Below are 20,268 nucleotides of genomic sequence, written 5' to 3'. Positions count from 1 at the left end.
TTAATTAATATAATACTTCTTCAATCCTAAATATAAGACCCTTATATATAAGGGTCTTATATTTTTGAATCGGAAGAATATATCTTTTACAAAATATTTAAAGTATTTTTTTAATTTCCACCATCCTCTCGGTTGATTATTGTTAGAAAAATATCAATAATTTGAGGAAAAAAAACTGATAAACTTGTAAAATAAATCTTACATGCAAGACAAATGTTAACTCTTCAATTATATCCTATAAAGTAAAAACTTCCTGGCCCATTGAATATCCTCCTTAGTTACACACGTACGTATATAAAACCTTGCAGCGTATAACTGTGCTTCCAACGTCTTTTTTTTTTTTTAGGAAAAAAAAATAATGGTAAAAGAATTGAACGAAGAAATAAATCACTCTTTATGCCTGAAAAACTTTTATATTTATAGGAAAATATTAGTAAAGACTGAATTAGCAAAATAATAAGCTAGAGCAGCCACATGACCAATAAAAAGGACAAATTAAATATTTGCAAAATTTAATTAATGAAATGTTAAGAGCTCTGAAGAGGAACAAGTCCTACAGCAAAACTCGACAACTATAAAGAAACTTGCGTATGAAATATGAATTACAATAATTAATACATTGAACATAACTAAGCTAAACATTTTCAATACACATAGAAATGTGGGCATAAATTGATCACATGGGCTGAGATTTCTGCACACAAACAAATTTACAGCGCCAATGTACAAAATAAGGTTCCAAATAAATCCAAGCAAGTTCAACAACGCGGGCTTTGAATTTAAAAAAAAAAAAAATCACCTGGAAACGAATGCAACATTTGTCATTGTTGAACCACGTGCACCACACTAATGAAAATTGACATATCAAAAACAAAAAGTCAGAATACATGCGGAAACCAAGGAGGGGGAAAAAATCCAAGAATTCATTTTTCATTGACTAGTGGAAATCACTTGGGAAGAGTTGCACAAAATCTTGGAGATAAAATACATTCCTGTATGCATAAGCTGACATAATTTTATCCTGAAGAGGCCAAACAAGTTCAATTAAATTGCAAAACTGATAATATACACTTTCCTAATACATGTCTGTATCGAATGTCAAGATTAAAAAGAAAAAAATCCTTTCAAGATTTTTCGCTATATACGTAAACACTTTGCTGAGCTCAACTTTCAGGGAGGATGGTGAAAATCAAAAGGCTGACAATGAGGAAAAAGGGGGCAAGACTCCTTTCATCTTGCACAGCCCAGATCATCGTCGGCTTCGACTAACTCGTTCAAGGCTGCAAATCCCATGTTTCGGGATACGTCAAGTCAGCCAGAGGGGGCCAAAAAAGGATCTGCAAGATCTCATTATTCCCATGGGTTGCCAAAAAAAATACTCCAGAGAATATACAGTAGCTGAAGCCATGTACATGCAGAGGCACGGCCCATAGCCGACTGCCAAAACTCTAGAATCAGCCATTCTCATCCACAGATAAGTGACTATTTTATGCCTGAGGAGAAACCCTGTCTTGGAGGAACCCCACCAGGTCGTGTCCTATATGGTTTCTCACTAACAAAACGTCTATCAGAGGGTCCAGCCCCAAGAATCCCCAGTGAGTTAGGGTCAGATATTTGGATTCCATTACCCATAGCTCTCTGAGATGGTGGCTGACCTTGAAAATGACTGTCGCCTTCTCCTCTCCTCCTTCGTTTCCAAGCCTCAGATTTTCCTGTATTGTGAACTGGTTCTGGCATTTGATAGGAAGTCACATTTTGTATCCTCTTTGTCTCTCCATATGACGAGGGAATGAATTAGGGTGATTTCTCCCAAATGGACCAGATACTGACCCATTGATGTGAGAAGGGCCAACCCCAGCCTCCTCTTGTTGCTCCTGTTTAAGTTTGGAATAGATCTGATACAGCCTCTCCCCTGAAAGATGGGAGAAGGTGGAGACATAGTTCCACAGTCGCGTTGTCATCCCTGCAAGTAACAAGGGAACAAAGTCAGACAACGCCAGTCATCCAAGAAGATAAACAAAATCCACATGGTTTAAAAGAAAGATGGGATCAAGATTCAAGACATTAACAAATTGGCTAAAATAACTAAGAAGCGAAGAGCATTAACGTTCAGAACTGGAAGCAGAACTTACTATCTTGCTTATAAGGCTCCTGTTCATGTTCTAACACAATTTGATCTATTCTCAGCCCAAGAAGCTGCAAGTAATTGCGGATTTTGGAAAGCACCTGCAAAAAACCAGGTCAAACATATGTGAATAGTGAAAGTGTCATCATTTTTTTTTTTTTGGGTGGGGTGGTGGGGTTCCTTAAGAGGTCACTTTTAAGCGTACCTTTTCCTTTGGGAGGTTGGCACTGGTTGTCTGCAACCTGTGCAGACGTTTCAAGGTTTTCATTTCATCAATCATCACATCCTGACACCATTCCATCCATTTTACTTCCTTGAACTGCTCATACACCTCATCATTGTCAGACATTTCACCCTCTTCTTTTACTATTGGTTCAATCCTCTGGGACCTCAGGGACCTATCCTTTCTCATTTGGGCGTTAACTTTAGAAGAACTTAATTTTCTCTTCTCTGGCCCACGTGCCACTGAAATGCTCATAAGATTTTCCCTCTCCTTCTTGGAAGCCTTGCGGCCCCCTTTACTATTGGCATTTTTACCACCAAGAACAACGAGTTCCTAGATGAATTATAGTCCAGGAATTAGCTCATGCCATTAATGGCCCAAAATAAATAAATAAATAAAGACACCATGACAGGTCAAGCAATACAGTTGCAGTGCAATGAACAAAAATCATTAACCAACTATAGACAAAAGTAGTATGACCCCTGATTTAGGACCGTACTGCAGATCCTGAACCAGAGGTAAGATAATATCTTTGAAGGCACCTGTGAGAAATAACACTAGTGTGATAATTGTTTCAAGATACTCCAAACCCGCTACACCTAAATTGACCCCATTAGTTTCTTCTTTTACAGGGTTCAAAAGAAACCACATCTAAACAAAAAAGGCAACTTCTATTTTCCATTAGGTAAAAGAACTATTAAAACCTTGTATATTATAGCAGTCTTCAGGTATGATTCCCCTGTCATGCAGAGAAACTTTGCAGGGAGATAAATAATACATGCCAAAATAAAAGCAAATCCATTGCAGCACATAAATAATATTGCTTGAGAACACCAGCTTTTATCCTCACATCAGTGTGCCACAGGGATTAAAAAGGAGAAAAGAAAAATCACACTATGATGCTGCTAAGAGTAACCTAAACATGGACTAGCAAAGCTCCTGTAGTTAGCATGCATATCATCACCATACATGCATGGTTAAGTAGAAAAAGAAGTCAAAAAGTAATTTCAATTCCACAAGACCAGGAAGCATATAAAAGCATTGAAACAAGAGAGTAGATTAGATTAACACAATTACATACTTGTTCCAAAAGGGCATTAGCACGATCTCTCAAATTAGGAGCTCGTGGCAAGAAAGTTTCATGGTGATGAAGTTCAACCGGTGCAATCTTCTTCATGAGGCCAAGCCTTTCATCTAATCGTATCTTTTCCCAATTACCAAATCCATGATAATGAATTCCAAGAAGCAATCTTGCATCATCAACTGTCAACAAGTAAACTATTATCAGCAAGACCAGAAATCAACAAACTCATGAAAATGCATAAATACAAACCATAATGGGTAACACCTACTTTGATTCCACCCACAACCTTTAGACCAGTTTGAAGGTTTAAGATATGTTAAAACACGAAACTGTGCAATGGGATCTTCATATCTACTAATGCGCTTTGCCAAGAGTTGGAGTTCTTGAACACGGTTAAGCAGATCATTTGCCTTCACTGGGACACCAAAAAAGTCCAAAAGAGGCCCCTGTATGCAGTTATACATGCCACACATGAAAATGATTAGAATACATTAAGCAATTCCACAAATGCTTGTAAAGAAATTTAGTGCTATACAAACCTTTGGGTCTATACTTCCTTGTTCTGCTGCTTCTTTACAGCCATCAATTAGAGAATTGAAAAGTTCAATCTGAGCTTCAGGCGGAGCAGCCGCAAATGCCCCACCAACCTCAGCAGCTATTAAGTGGATTTGGCTCTCATTCCCAAATTTCATAACCTGATTTTCTTTTTGTGATTAGTATCAACAATAGTTTATAAGGAAAATGATGAAAATAACAAATAAAAAGGAATATACAATCAGCATAAAAGCATATTCTGAACAAATCTCTCCAAGATAGACAGGGAGGGAGGGAGGGAGGGAGGGAGGGGCGCAAAGAAATGTTTCTAAGAAAGCTATCCCAAAAATTAACACAACTTGATTAAACCCACAGGGATGCCCAAACATGTCTGAGGGAAGTTTTCAGATGTCAAAAAGGTAAACCATGATTTCTACTCTAAGCCAAAACAAGAACCCCCAATTTATGCTCAATTATATTGTCCTATTCCCCTAGGACCACTCCACTCAAAATCTCAAACCGCAGTATATTTCTGAAAACTTGTATGAACAATAGCAAATAACAGCACGAGTAACGTACTCACAGAAAAGGACAGAAAAATATTTATTGCTTCATAGTTGTGTGTACGGAATGATTGGATGTGATTTGAGCTTGTGTTAATTTGGGCCAAAAAAAAAGAAAAAAACTCGTGCTAAATCACATTAAGGTGACCAACTTAAATTTGGTGCAAGGTTTGCGAAGGAAACAATTATTCAATGGTGAAAACTACTCCACAAAGCGTAAGCCATGGAGGTATACCCTGAGCAAAGAAAACAGCTACACACCCCACGTCAATAATGCCACTATGTTCAATAATTTGCAATCCAGTTTCACTAATAAACTACAAAAAACTAGAATTAGCCCGTCCAAAATTTTGGCCACACTCCCAACATGTTGAATCAAACATAAAATACAATACTTTGGTTATCTTCTTCCCACCTACACCCTGATCCCAATAAATTTTATCGTTGTAACATATTTCTCTGTAAAACTTACATTTATGCAGCAGCAATAATAAGGGGGCTACTTTTTCAGTGGTAACAAGCATGCAGCCGATTTAGAAATTGATTATCAAAATTTTCATATTAAGAAAATGCTGATAGGGCATCATAACATTAAGGCTGCCAAAAATAAGAAATTTAAGGAAATGACGTAACTGGTTGTCAGTTATAATAGGAACTTACAGCACGAGAAAATCGTAGTGCATCTCTTTTAGATACACTCCCATAGGACCAACATCTCACTTGGGCTGATGCTCCCTCAATCATTGGCGTTGCAGGAGCTGAATACTCAGCTTTCCGGCGTTTCTGAGCTCGCTCAGGAGGCTCAGGTTCTTTCTTTTTACGTTTACTACTTCTTTCAGATTGATTGGCCTCTGCGTAACTTTTAATGCTCCTTGCAGCACGTGGAGCCAAAGCTTCCTACAAAAGAAAACAGAAAAAGCAAGGGGAAAAAACAGAAAAAATAGAATTACACGTCTTGAATCGAACAGAAGAGAGAGATATACATGCTAAAACTAAACAAGCAATATTTTAGAAACAAATTTAGGAGATTTTCTAGGGGAAGATCAAAAGAGAACAATACTTCAGCTTGGGCTACTGCATCAGGTTTTATCCAACGACTCCAGAAACTCCCATCATCTTCATCATTGCAGAAATTAGCAACCTGTAGAAAAGCAAGTTGAAAAAGAATAGCAGCTAAGTAATGCCCTGTCCCAACTCAAATTATGCTCTGTAAAATACGAATAATCACACGATAAAATCACATGGAAGAACTGGATATAGGATGTGGTCCCTGAATCGTACCTTAAAGGCACTCAATAATTCATGCGCTTGCTCTCCCTCGGCTTCCTTCTCTTCAACCTTCTCTGCTCTTTCAAGAATCTCATCTATATCCATACTTAAAAGTCGCTTTTTACTCTCTTCATCATTTCTTTCTTCCTTAAAAAGCTCCTCTGCCCCAAATCTCAAAATTGCTGATAGCTCATTCTGTCATGGAAGAAGCACAAGTTTGATACGGTAGGGTAATAAATCAAAAGCAAACACCTAAAGAGTGGAACCAATATGATTCAATAGGTTTTATGTACTAAAATAACAGGGATGATATTAGCCCAGTAATATCATCTACAATGGTATCACATAATCCAATGGAAACATGTCTACAAACCAGCAATTAATCAATTTTGACATGTATCCTTACTTTGTCAAAAAGACCTCCTTTCTTGGCTTCTTTCTTCTCCAGTCTACCCTCTGCATTTAATTTTTGAATGACCAAGTGGTCAAGGACCTACAAAACATGTTCACGTGAAAAGGAGTGTAGAATTATCGGGCTCAAGGCAAATTATGAAACAAATAAGTTATATAGCTCTGCATGTGCAAGAGAAAAATATAGATGCAAAATTCACGTATAAACACAACGTAAAGTTTTTTCTGAAAAATGAATGGATATACTATTAAGTAAATTTATTATGATATAGTAAAAGGAAAGGCAAAAGATTCATACCATCTTTTTCTTAGCTCGTTCTAAAATATCTTCCTCGACACTTTTGCTGGTCAAAAATCTATATATGTTGACAACTTCTTGTTGCCCAATTCTATGTGCTCTGCTCATGGCCTAAAAGAGAATAAAAGATAGAAGTAGGTAACCTAAACCCATTGTTGAAATACCAACAACAATAAACATGATAATAGAAATAATAAACATGCTAATACCTGGAGGTCATTCTGGGGATTCCAGTCTGAATCAAATATTATGACAGTGTCTGCTGTGGCAAGATTGATACCTAGACCTCCTGCTCTAGTTGAAAGAAGGAAGCAAAAATCATCACTACCAGGTGCATTAAAATGATCCATTGCCTGCTGTCGCAACTCAGCCTTTGTACTTCCATCAAGCCTCTGGAATTGAAATCCTCTAAGGGACATATACTCGGCCAGTATGTCCAGCATCCTAACCATCTACATAAGTATGTGATATATTGATTCAGAATTAGCAATCAATATATCCCCAAGACTAAAGCACATCAACCGCAGCAAGCAGAACACTCAGTAATACTTGAGATGTTTTTTAGGGAAAATCCCAAAAAAATACCTCTTGAATTTCAAAATCTCAAATCAGAAATTACCACAAAAATGTGTTGTCATTTGTTTTTCAAGAATAGTCAATTGCCATTAAAGTGTAATAAATAAGACTAATCTGGAATTTTGAAATTCAAGAGGTTTTTTTTTTTGGGATTTTCCCATGTTTTTATATGACCTCCTAGATTTCATGAACCTTCAAAATAAATAAGACATCAAAACAGCTTTGCTTTCAGACTTCAGAAACTGGAAGTATTCAGACTGATTGGCAACTAGGAATAAACTGTTTAAATATATTATCAATAAGCACCAGTTTTCCCATAGTTCTTCAAGAAATTTTTGTCTTTAATTTTTCTATAGGCACTGAAGAAGCTAAGGCAACTAATTCTTCCAAAACAGGAAGAAGAGCAACCCATCCATTAAGGCTTCCATGACAGCCTAAGAACTATTGGCTGCATCACAATTTTAAATTTTTAACTAAACAGGAACACTTCTAGCGGGCACTCAAGTATCCAAGACAAAAAACTTCATAAGTACTGATTGGTGATAAATTAAGCATCTTAACAAACTGTGCCAAGCCATTCATGCCAGTAGACTAGTTACTAAGCAGTTTGAACAACATTACCAAGCATAGTTATCTTTTTGCCGAATATCAAGCATAATTATCGCAAGTAAAATTAATTCAACTATACACGTCAGAAATCACCATAATTGTATGTTTAAATTGAGGAGAAGGGAAGGGATGGAATGTTTATTTATATCTAAAATAAAGAGAAATATATAAATCAAACACCCTCCTCCCTTCCCTTCTCCAGTTTCCTCAATACAAACATACCCAACAGTAAAGATTTGAATTGGATCAATTCCTATAGATTTGTATATATACTACCTCCGGTCCTAAATATAACATTCACTTTGTAGTGTAATTTGCACTACAAAGTAGATCTTATATTTAGGAATAGAGGTAGAATAATGCAACATTGTTCAGCAAAAGTTTCAGTAAGATCATTTATCAAGAACTGCACCTGGTGAACCAGTTCCAACAACCAACCTGAGAGAATATCAGAACACGATGTTTAGTCTCATGCAATCTAACAAGTAGCTTATCAAGTATGACAAGCTTCCCACTGCTGAAGACAATTCTCTCGAGTTTACTGCTATCACTACTTCCTGAGTCCCCCCCGTAACCATGGTCAGCACTTTCAAACAAGAAGGGATGGTTGCAGCACTTCTTTAATTCAACCACAATGTTAAGTAGAGAAACCTGAAATAAGACAGATAAAGGAGAACACCTGAGCTTGTAAAATGGTCAAGAGCAACGAAATTCAGAAGCAACATGGTTACAGGGAAAAAATCATTGACAAACTGATAATCCCAGGAAATGGAGAGGGAAAAAACATTATATACCACATTTGAAACAATGTCTGTTTAAACAGAACAACTGGAAAGATAACCCATACAAGCAATATTACTTCTACCATCTTCCCAAATCAGCATCATGGAGAAAAAACACAGGCACCACATAAAATAACTCAACAAAATTATTATAAAAAGATTATAAAACAATAGTAAGATGACCTGATTCCCACGAACTCCTTTGTTCAAATCATGAAAGTTACGTTCCAAAATCCACTTGTAATACCTATACAAATGCAAAGGTAGCAGGAACATAAAAAGCGAACTCACAGGGTGGCTACGAACAATATAATTAAAACAAAAAAATAGTACTCACTGTTTTTGAAGAGGAGACATTTCAACTCTGAGTATACGCTCAATTTTTGGGGGCAACGATTTCTCTACATCTTTTATGACTCTTCGGAGTATGTGAGGCTTCAATTCCATATGAAGATTGGCAAGCTAACATGTAAAATGCATAGGCATCAATTTACCCGAAAGAAAAACTCTTGAACAAGGCAATTAAGGAACAGATAAAATGGGGGGGGGGGGATAATAAAGGCAAACCATACCTCATTCTCATTGAACAAACTCAGATTCTTATAGTTTTGAACAAAATCATCCTTGCTCTTGAACTTATCAGGATCAAGGAAATGAAGCAAGGCCCTAGGAAACAAAGAAAGTAATCTGTTATAGAGAAGTGAAGAAAACTGAGGCAACCAAAATTAAGATGCTAATATCTTTCTTGATAATTTCCTTAGAGTGTATACATACATATGTATGATAGTTAAAACTGAGAGAAAAACAACCACAAATAAACAGAGTGGTGTTCACCACAACATTAAAACCATCAACTGATCAACCAATGGAACAGATTGATCTACGTCAAGTACTCAAATAAATGTGCTCCGCTATAGAGTACTTGCTTATACCGTGACATGAGACATGCTCTGTTTCTACCATGGAAACTGGTAAACTGTAGTTTCAACACATGACAACATTAATATAGAGCTAGCACTCAGAAGCAACTAAGAGGCTAATGAAACAAGAGAAGCATCTTAGAAGAAGGAATATGATTTCTATCTTTCCTACATGAATATCATATATGCATAAGGATCTATAGTACATGTGCCAGCTAATTATTGCATCAGGCATTTAGTTAAATGTGCATTCAATGGAACCTTAATAAAGATGAAAGCAAAATCAGATTGCATTATGAGCTCAGAATTATTGCCATCTATCCAAAAAAATAATAAAATCTGTTATTGTACAAAGAAGATACTCTCCCTTTAACAAGCCAAAAATAAATGAGAATGCTATTTAGTTACCACAGCTCTTCAACACTGTTCTGTAGGGGGGTGCCAGTGATAAGCAATTTGTTCTTGGTGCTAAATTCCTAGGAAATCAGAAAAATAAAGTAAGTTAATATTCCAAAAGGCAAAAAAAAAATAGAGAGAGCATCACGAAATACTGTCAACGTGGAAATTAAGAGGAAACGTTACATACTGAAAGTGTAGTGTACAGCTGAGCCTCGCTATTTTTCAGCCTATGAGCCTCATCAACCATCAAATAATTCCATTTAATCTTGGAGAGAACAGCTTTATCCTTCAGAACTACTTCATATGTAGTCAAGAGGGCATTAAATTTTATAGGCCTGCCAACCTTTTTATCATTATGAAATTCATACAGTTGACAAACCTGCCACCGGAAAGCAGACAATCAAGGGGGGGCAAATTACATGACATTTAACATTAAAAACAATTGAACACAAAGTGTTTGCAGCTTTCTTTAATATTCCCTAAAAATGAAATATATAACATTACAACATTAAACCATCTGCACGAAAGTAATCAAGCAGAACAAATTGCTCCGATGTTAATTTGAATCACAAATACCAACGTCTAGAAGAGCTGATTTCAAACTCAAAGGCAGCCGACAGAACCACCCCCCATTCATCGCAGCTAAATATTATGCCAGCCAACTCAAATAAGATAAATCACTACAATTTTCTCTGTCAAAAGAACCCCGCTTTACAAAGTGGTGCTCAAATTGACAGTTTAACATTCCTGATCAACATCACATTTGAATGGAGAAACACAACACAAAACAATATAGGCATTGAAGACCAAAGAAAACAACAAAATTTGGTATATCTCCGCGATTAAATTAAAGGACAATTGAAATAACAATTTGATTGATGGGTTCAAACATGGCTGCCATATCAGCATATCCCAACATATGTGACGAATTGCAAGCAGCAGTCCCACACTATTAAAAGTTGATGAACTCAAGTGCACAGTAGGGATTTAAACGAACAAAAATTGTCTTAAAAATATATATAGCTCCAATGAACCAAGCTTGTGGCGTTTAAAATAAACAAAACAGCATATGCAACCATGGCAAATAAGGTTAACTTCAATGGACAACACAGCAACTAAGCACATACCAAGAAAATGCGGTCGATGAGACAGAAAATGAGTGGAACCATAGCCATCTTTTCATGATTGAGAAACCTATGGTAAACGATATCTTAAAGCACACATAAAGTGTTTAAATGAAAAGAAACGGGGTTACAACACCCATTGACATTTGAAGATAACTAATAATCTCTAAGAAAAGAATCGTTGATAAAGGGTAAAAACCTCTTCCAAATGTACATTATTGCCCATTTTCCTCTTGAACATTTGAAAAGAAAATAATAATATAAAAAATAACAAAAAGGCAAACAAGCATATATGACTATAACTTATCCCACACTAGACTAGATCCCAACTTCACTAACCTACTTTTGTATATGTAGTAGGTATAGGATCCAGGAGACACTATGTCCTTAAAACTAAATCAGCAGACTCACTGCCCCCACAGATATGAAATAAGGGAATATCAAAGCCAGTGGGATAATTGTTAACATTCAAACCAGCAAGGGATTAAATTTTCCACCCATTCTAGGCTTTATTTTAGAATAAATGAAATTTATATTGATCAGCAGTTAAACTGAGAGGAAAGGGTTCCAGCAACACGTTAATAATCAAATATCCTACTCACTGTGTAATAACTTTCACATGTAGACCAGGAATTCAAGAAATAGCTCTTACCTCTCGCCCTGCTCGATTACCAACATATACAATAATATTCATATCAGGAAGCCACTTCCTGAACTCTTTGGCCCAGTTTGACAAAGTAGACAAAGGGACAACTACAAGAAAGGGGCCATGGATTTGCTGGGCATTCTGCAACAGGGAAATGATATAATTATCTTCAAAATAGCAAAACATCAGAAAGGCAAACAGAAAACTTGTATTATACCTGAAGAAAACCAAGCATCGATACTGACTGAACAGTTTTACCAAGACCCATTTCATCAGCTAAAATAACATTTGTGTCATTTCTCCAACTGTCATACAATAGGGAAAATTAGAGCATCTGTCAGTGAAAAGCATGATGTATTCAGACATGTATACATACCTGTTAACAAGAAAATTCAAGCCCTCAAGTTGATAATCACGAAGCTTTCCCCCCTTCAACCACTCAGGCTGTTCATCAAGCTTCCTCAAACTTGCTAAATAATCATAAAAGCACATATTAAAATAGCATTCTTTGCATATGAAAAATATCACATATTCGAACAAGAAACTGGAAAATTATCCATAGTGCCAACATGTATCTGAAAAATATAGAAGAAAGCAGAATAAAAATAAAAGGAAGGCACCAGAGTGAAATGCTCATCATAAAGAAGATTTCATTTATCAACTTTCAAATACTTGCTGTTGAGTAAATTAAACATAAGTTTGTCAATAAATGCTTTTAAATTTAGAATGGATATATCAGTTCAATAATTCAACTTTTAGACTAATAATCTGATAACTTGATTTGTTTTCAATCATAGTGGCAATTAAATTTTGTAGGAAAACATTAATAATATGTGAAAAGACAGATAAGTTCCCAGAGAAAATACTACCACTGCACCTTAAACTTACACCAAAAAACAAATATTAACACAAAGTATTCAATCAATATGGTTCCAACTACTTCATAATTTCATGTCATGATAAAAGCTTTGAAGTAAGAGTATTGAAATTCTGACGCACAAAAAATTGCAGACTTAAAAATCTCTTTTATGTGTGAAACAGTGAGTGGGCAAAAACCATTGAAGTATCAGAGAATTATTTCCAATAGATTCATTCAATTAAATCTAGACCCAGAAGTCTCTACATATGAACATGGTTACACCAATCTGCAACACACACGGTTTTAAGGCCTAAGCTTCAAAACCGGGCCAAGCATGAGAGAAGGCAACCCTGTTAGATAGCACTATTAGCATAATAATATGAAAAGAATTTAAAAATCCGTTATGTAAATTAGCCAAGAACATAAAGGGAAAATGATACATATAGAAGGGAGAGGATGGGCTAAAATAGAAATATATCATTCAATAGACACCCGTTTATAGAAGGGTGTCTATTGAATAGGATACTTCCCCATATATCAGAAATGCCAAGACTTGCCAAAGTAATAATGCACCAAAAGCCAAATGAAGGATACAGTGCAACCAAGGCACAATTGCAAATATACATAGTTTCATTGAAATAAGGCACAGAAATATGCATTTCACATCAGTCTCACAAAATACACAGCCTCATACCAGTTTGAAAAACACTAAATAGACACAAACCTTTACTTTTCTTGCGTTGTAGATCTACACTCTTTCCTTGAACTGACATTGCAGCCTCACGAGCCTGCTCAAGAGGTAACAGAACAAAATGCTTACTGCTATTGGATAAGTAATTTAAGAACATTAACAGATTTTCCCCATACGGATTAGCTTGCTGACAATAGACAGCACTGTTAAGTAAAAATACAGGTCCCGAAATACAAGTTGGACTGAAACTATAAGATAAATCCAACAGCCTATACGACTCCTTCTGAGACATGCTCGTGAGGTAGAAGATGGACAAAATAACTATTGATCGGAAGGAAGAAAATATAAGCATTGATCCCAGCAAATCAACCACGGTGCAGAAGTTAGACAATCAATTGCCCTGTCTCTTGCAACATCCAGGCTCCCAATCAAATGAGTGGGTGTGCTTGTATGTGTCAAATGCACGGAAGGGAGGACACTATCATGGCAACTTTTGCAACTTCAATAGTTTAGAATACTCTAAAAGTAGGGCCAACACCTAAGAGATTTTATTCTCCTAAGTGCACCAGCAGGGCCAAAACCTCAGAACTTACTCTCCCTAAAACACCATTCCCATGCAAGGGATTCAGACCTAAAATTCACTTGGGGAAGGACCAAGTCTTGGTTTAACACATGCTAGCCCAAGAATATGATGATCGCACATTCTCATCTATCAGCTGAATTGACGCCAATTTTTAAAATTGGAGCTCATGACACACTCAAATTAGAGGACAATGACCGCAGAAAGATTCAGTAAATTACTTAAATATAAAATGCATAGAATTTTCTCAGACCTCATTTTTTATCTGTATTTTCTGTTATTCCCTAACAGTTGCATAAATGAGATCATTCAATTACGTAACAGAACACGTAAAACTCATTCTATTGTAAATGACACAGGAGATACTTCTAAAAGTTATGAGATATAGAATATAAATGGCATTTTTGTAGTACTATTCAAAAGTTATTAATAGTGTTGTGTGTAAGAAATACTCTTCCTATTTATTTGGACAAATACTACCCACATAATACTTATAAACCTCTAAATTGCTGAGTCCACATGCTTGTCGTAGAGTACCTACTTCATGCCACTTGTTCATAAGCTTCCTAAGTCAAAGAAAGCCCTAATCTTATTTAGGCCATGCCATCTAAATTTGGCTATTTAATCTGCTGATCCCTGTACTTCATGATTCGGTTACAACTCAATCCGTAAAAAACTAGACATTTAAGTACATGGACCAATAGATTAAACAGCTAAAACTTGAGGGGCCGAGTTGAATAAGTTAAACTTCAGAGACTGAGCTGTAAGCAAGTTAAAACTATGAGGACTAAATAATTAATTTTCCCCAATAAATTATTAAAATAAAATGAAGTTACCTTGTACTCATCAATAGCATGCTGAGCAAAAGCAATATCTGTGTCTTTCTCCCTGGTAGAAAAGCCAACCAAGAAAAAAAAACATTAGTATTCCACACTCGAAGGTACCAATGCACAAAGATCAACTAATATTAACGGCTGCAGCATAAAATAGAAAACATTATACCCACAGGTAAGGACCTAAAACAAGGAGGCAATAAGATCAACTGTTCCTTTCTAATTAAAAGGCCTTAGATAAGAACAGAAAAATAAAGGCACAAGTTAATCTATAATTAGCTTTACCCTACCATGTCACTTCAGCATAAGACAGCCCTTGCCACTTGACCAAATATTCTATAATAACATTGCCAGAATTATCTTTGCTGATTCTATCCGCAATGATTCTTTCCACCTAAACAAAATATGACTAAATTAGATGCAGTGCATCATAAAACAAAGAAAAGTGGAAGATCAAAGTCATAAAACGCAGAAAAACAAACCTGGCTATTTTGCTTGATAATATCTAAATCCATCTCCTTACTCACATCATTGACCTCAATCTGCAAACAGCCCCATTAAATGATTAAAAACTGAAACATGCCCAACGCTTGGATAATGTCAAGATACAAGTCGAAAGTAAGCTTTGAATGATAATCATTCAGGAGAAAATTGAAGTACAAACATAAAACATGGAATTAGTTCCCCTAACAGTGCGCTATAGGAATTAAATATACATATATATAAACACTTAAGAAAAGATCAAAACCATAGGAACATCAACTAAATGATTGTAACCTGCAGCAGTTAAGCAGAAGTAAAGGGATACACAATTTTTTTAAGAAGCACATAACATATTACCACTACTTCTCTCACAGTATATACACTAAAAAGTTTACTTACATGTAAATTATTTGGAAAATACAATGCAGTTTTACTCATAACAAAAAAATATTTCAACAACACCAGAATGTCCAAGGGGATTGGGTAAGGCTATATGCTTCTGTCCAAACACAATTATTTACCTCCTCTCTTGAGATTGTGTTCCTGTACCGGATGTCCTCCGTCACTTTCTTCATATAATTTAAAACCTTCTTAAAACCACTGAGCTGCAATCTCACAAACAACAAACAGCAGGTACGCCACTTGAGCAAGAAAGACACACAGAATAAACCTCAAATATAAAAGATGTGCAAAATTAACTCCAAAGAGGAGTAGAATCATCACTTAGGACTTCGAAAAAGGGGGAAAATAAAAACAGAGGTAGATAAAGCAAATAGCATCAACAATAAGGATGAGAAATATACATTTTGCAGCTCAGCAAATGACTTCCATTGACAGTGCAAATGTGACTGGCCTTTCCATTTTATTAAGAATTCCATCTCATTCCAATCAGGTTCAGAATCAAACAAATTACTCCATAAAACAGGTTCTGTTGATCTATTATTCCTCCGCGCCTCATCAGCCATGCCCTTTGGCTGATGCCAAAGCACCTTTTCAATGGAGTCACCATCTTCCTCTTCAAGCTCTTCCTGAAGAAATGGATCACAATTCAGAATAGTTGGTAGAAAACAATGGGAAATTGAAGAAAAAGAGAACATTCGTGGAATTAAAGCCAATAACTAGTTAACCACACACCTTCAAGTCATGTCCACATGGCCCAGAAAATAATTGTACTATCATTACTTGAGAATTAAACCATTTTTCATACAATTTCCATAATCATCAGGTCAGGAGCAAGCAAAACCCTTAAAAGATAAAGAAATAATGACGTTAAAACAATACCGCCACTTTGAACAAAGTTCAGGCATACTGAGGCTATAAGTTAAGCTAAATCAAAGACTTACAAAGAGCCTACTAGCATGTAACAAACACATCAAACTATACCCCTTTATATCACCCAATAACGGAAAACAAACATAATGAAATAAATAAAAAGTCATCTCAGCAGAAAGAATAAAGTATTATGTCTTAAAAACCATAGACAGTGCAAAGGAATACACTATATCTCACCTGCTATAACCACTATGATTCAATTTTTTCAAGCTTCCTTACACGTGAATAACACAACCCAACATAATGGAAAATCACCACAAAGATACATTCCAGAACACTTGCAATTATGTTCAACATAGACAAAAGCATCAATGAAAAGCATGTATTTTAGGCAGTACTTTTTGGGACTTCTTCTTCTTCCCTTCATCTGCTTCTTCACTTTCTTCACTTTCAACATATGACACCTTCTTCCTAACTGTCCTACTAGATGTGCGAACCTCACTGCTCTGGCCAGAAAAACTAGCAGCCGCAGAAGAACGAACATTATTCTTGCGAGCATTTGCACCTCTCTTTCTCATGCTTTTGAAATCATCATCACTTTCACTTTCAGAATCCTCTGCTGTTGACGCATACTCTTCAAAAGATGTCTTAGGCTTTCTTTGCCGACCAGACGCACCAAATGATTTGCGTTCTCTAGTAGGTTTTACAGTTCGTCCCACTTTGCCACGTTGCCGACTCGTAGGTTTTCTTCCATAGTAGGTATCATCATCATCTGAAACATCTAGATTATCATCACTATCATCATCTTCATCTGATTCTTCACCCTCCCAATCTTTATCCTGAAATCATTATTAAATTTAATTGCTATCACAAATACGCACCAACTAAAAGCAAAATATGCAAACTCCTAAACTAACATGAAGCAACAAAAGACCAGTTAGATATGCAACCATCTGTAAACTAAACTTCTTTCTTGTATTACCACACCTGTCTTCATCACACCGGCACTACAAAGAAAGAACCAGTTTGATCTAATACCATAAACTAAACCAAAGAAAGTAGAGAAATTTTAGACAGTATGTTTGTTTTTGAGATGCAGAATCGGAAGAGATTGGAAGCATGGAAAAAGACGAGTCTATGTGTTACCCTCACACTTCCCTGCCCCTTCTCAAATTATTAAACTCTCAAAAAGTTTCCTTTCCATCCCCCCATTATCATTCTTCTAAACCTATGAAGGACAACTTTTTTTCAACCTATAGATGAATGTCAGACGTGTCTTTGGTTTGCCATATCAACCAACAACCAGCATTAAAATAGAAATATCCACGTTTCGCCGTTCCAAACATACTCAAAAAGAAGCTCATGAATAACAACTAAAGAAAAGCAACTAACAAATAAAACCATTTTGCTCCAACCAAATTCGCCATACAACCACATAAGACATCGCACCGCAAGGAAGTCTTCCCAGTAAACACTATTGCACTTCACTCAAAAACTATTGCATCTTACAAAGGATCTGAAAATGTAAGTGCGCATTTTCCAAAATTAACTACACGACACATTCAAGATAAAAGTAAAACCCATTCTAGAAGCTCTATTAGGTACAACAGAAGGGGTGCATAACTTATCTAAACCAGACTCCTTAGCTTCTTAAAATCTCTTTTGCTACTTGCCAAAATCAGTTCTTAGAGATGGTCAAATGAAAGTTCCCTCTATTCACTCAAAGCTATTCACTCAAAGCTAAAACTTATCACACGTCTGTTCCACTGTATCAAAGCAAGTTATATATATTCAATATCTTTACAGCTATGCAATCTCTTCAATTCATTATCCCTATTCTAAAAACTCCATAATTAATTTCAAACTTCAACCCAGTTTTATACACTTATCCGATCCTATTTATCCACCATCCTATTTGTCAGGGGAACAAAATACAAACACCATCTATGAGCTGATAAAATTGTTCTCATAAGAAATAAATTCATTTGACCAAATCAAGCACTCAGCTTATTTCACCTCCCAGTCTAAAAATATATTTTTGCAGCACCGACTCAATAGGATAATTAATATTTCCGGAATATCTTCCAAGTCAAATATCACAAGAATCATCAAAGAAAGTAGAAAGGATTTAAAACACAGAAAGGACAATGAAGTGAACGATGGTTGCAATGGCATATATTCATTACATCCTGGCTGGCTGCCTCCAGGTGGCAACTTCTTAAGTGTCATGTGCTAAACAAAATAATGTGCAATATTTAATAATTGTAGCAACAGAAATATATGACCTTGTTTGCAGAACGACCACTTGTGGCAGGCTCAAAGTCCACGTCATCAGGATCATCTTCTGCAATTAATTTTTCATCAAAAAATTAAAATAAAAACATTAAAAAGCTGCATAATAGGTGTTTATCACTAATCAAAACTGGGGAACAAAGGATAGAAACAGCTTATTTCAATAATTAAACACCGGCATCAAACTATACAAGAACAATGCTTAGCATACCATCTGCTTCATCCTCTTCTTCATAATCAGCATCACCATCGTCATTATCATTATCGTCATCACCGTCATCATCTTCAACAACATCTGAAATTCTAGGATTCCTATTTGCACGGCTATTGACAGCATTAGACATCTGTTGAGGCCAGGTACTTGATGCAGTCGATTGATGAATCCCCCTGTAATGCAATGAATCACTGTGCTCTTCCTGCTCATAATATTCATCGGACAACATCTCCTCAGCAGGCACATCAGAATGGCCTCTTGGACCTTTTCCTGCTTCTTTCTGCCCATCATCATCTTCTGAATCTATTCTTTCCCCTCTTCCGTCTGATGAATTATCCTCAGCCCCTTCAGCATTTCTATAGTCCGATCCACTTTGTGATTCTTGCCCATATTCCTGCCCATTCTGATGGCTCATAGGCTGGCAGTCCTTCCAAAAAGTTGAACCCCACCTTCCAACCATGGCAGCTTTACTTCCAGTAGACTGCATGTTACCAACTCCATCAGCTGTAGCCTCATCTTGCAGTCTAACATCTGGTTCACCATCACTATGATACTGAGCATCCATGTTCATATCAAACTCTTTATCACTTGAAGATGCATCACCACATTCATTGCCAACTGATTTGTCAATCCTATCAGCATTTTGTCCTCGGCCTTTTTCTTCCAGGACACTATGTGAAACTGTTTCATTTGAAAAGTTCCTGAAAAAAGCCATACAACCATATGGGACTTCCTTACAACCCTCTTTACCTCTGTCTCCTCACCGTAATGGTGACAAAAATAAATATAGCCAGTTCTATGTCACTAGGTGCTTTTGTTATCTTCTAATTCCAGAAAGTCAGAATCTGATTGACAAAGAGATATCCCATCAGTAGAATACTTAATCATGCTCCAGCAATCAGTCACACAATGATAATAGACTATTGATGAGTGCAAACTAAATTAAATCACAAAACAGCAAAAACAGAATTTGATGTGCCCTAAGGAAAAGGTGATTAAATAAATTGCATCATATGCTTGTTACTGAATTCACCCTTAAAACCCACAAAGTATGGTCAGCTTAAGATGGTCAGATTAGTGGTATCAATCGGTTGCGATTCATGAGCAGGCTTCTCTTTTTCAAGCCAAGCAAATAAATGTTTCATAGTAAGTCAATGCTCCTCTTGGAAGCTAAGTTTCATGTCTAATTTGAGAAGTTGATTATGATACACGTCCACTCTGAACTTCAAATTCTATTTAAAAACAGACCAACCCACATAAGACCGAGTTTCTAGAAGAACTGCAATTTTAAAAGAGGAAGCACTGCTTAAAATGTGGGCCTAACGGTCAAAAAAACGAATTTCACTAAACCCACACTGGGCAAACGCAAATTCCAACACGTTGCAGTGCACAATTCATCCACATACGATCAAAAACAAGTTCAACAGCCAAAGGCAATAAGAAAAGCGAATCGAAGGAGGGAAACAACGGATCAGCAAGCA

The 20,268-nt window shown here is 36.3% G+C and overlaps 1 pseudogene; it reads right to left on the bottom strand.

Moving 5' to 3' along the window:
• Positions 1-914: 914 nt before the first annotated feature.
• LOC114760161 (protein CHROMATIN REMODELING 5-like) lies at positions 915-19,502 on the bottom strand (annotated as a pseudogene).
• Positions 19,503-20,268: the final 766 nt, after the last annotated feature.

The sequence above is a fragment of the Neltuma alba genome, unplaced genomic scaffold (genome assembly GCF_004799145.2).
Source record: "Neltuma alba isolate B1F8T4 unplaced genomic scaffold, ASM479914v2 tig00010942_pilon, whole genome shotgun sequence".
In the NCBI taxonomy this organism is placed as follows: Eukaryota; Viridiplantae; Streptophyta; class Magnoliopsida; order Fabales; family Fabaceae; genus Neltuma; species Neltuma alba.
The sequence above is the reverse complement of the archived record's forward strand: the minus strand, read 5'-3'. Positions and strand labels throughout refer to the sequence as shown.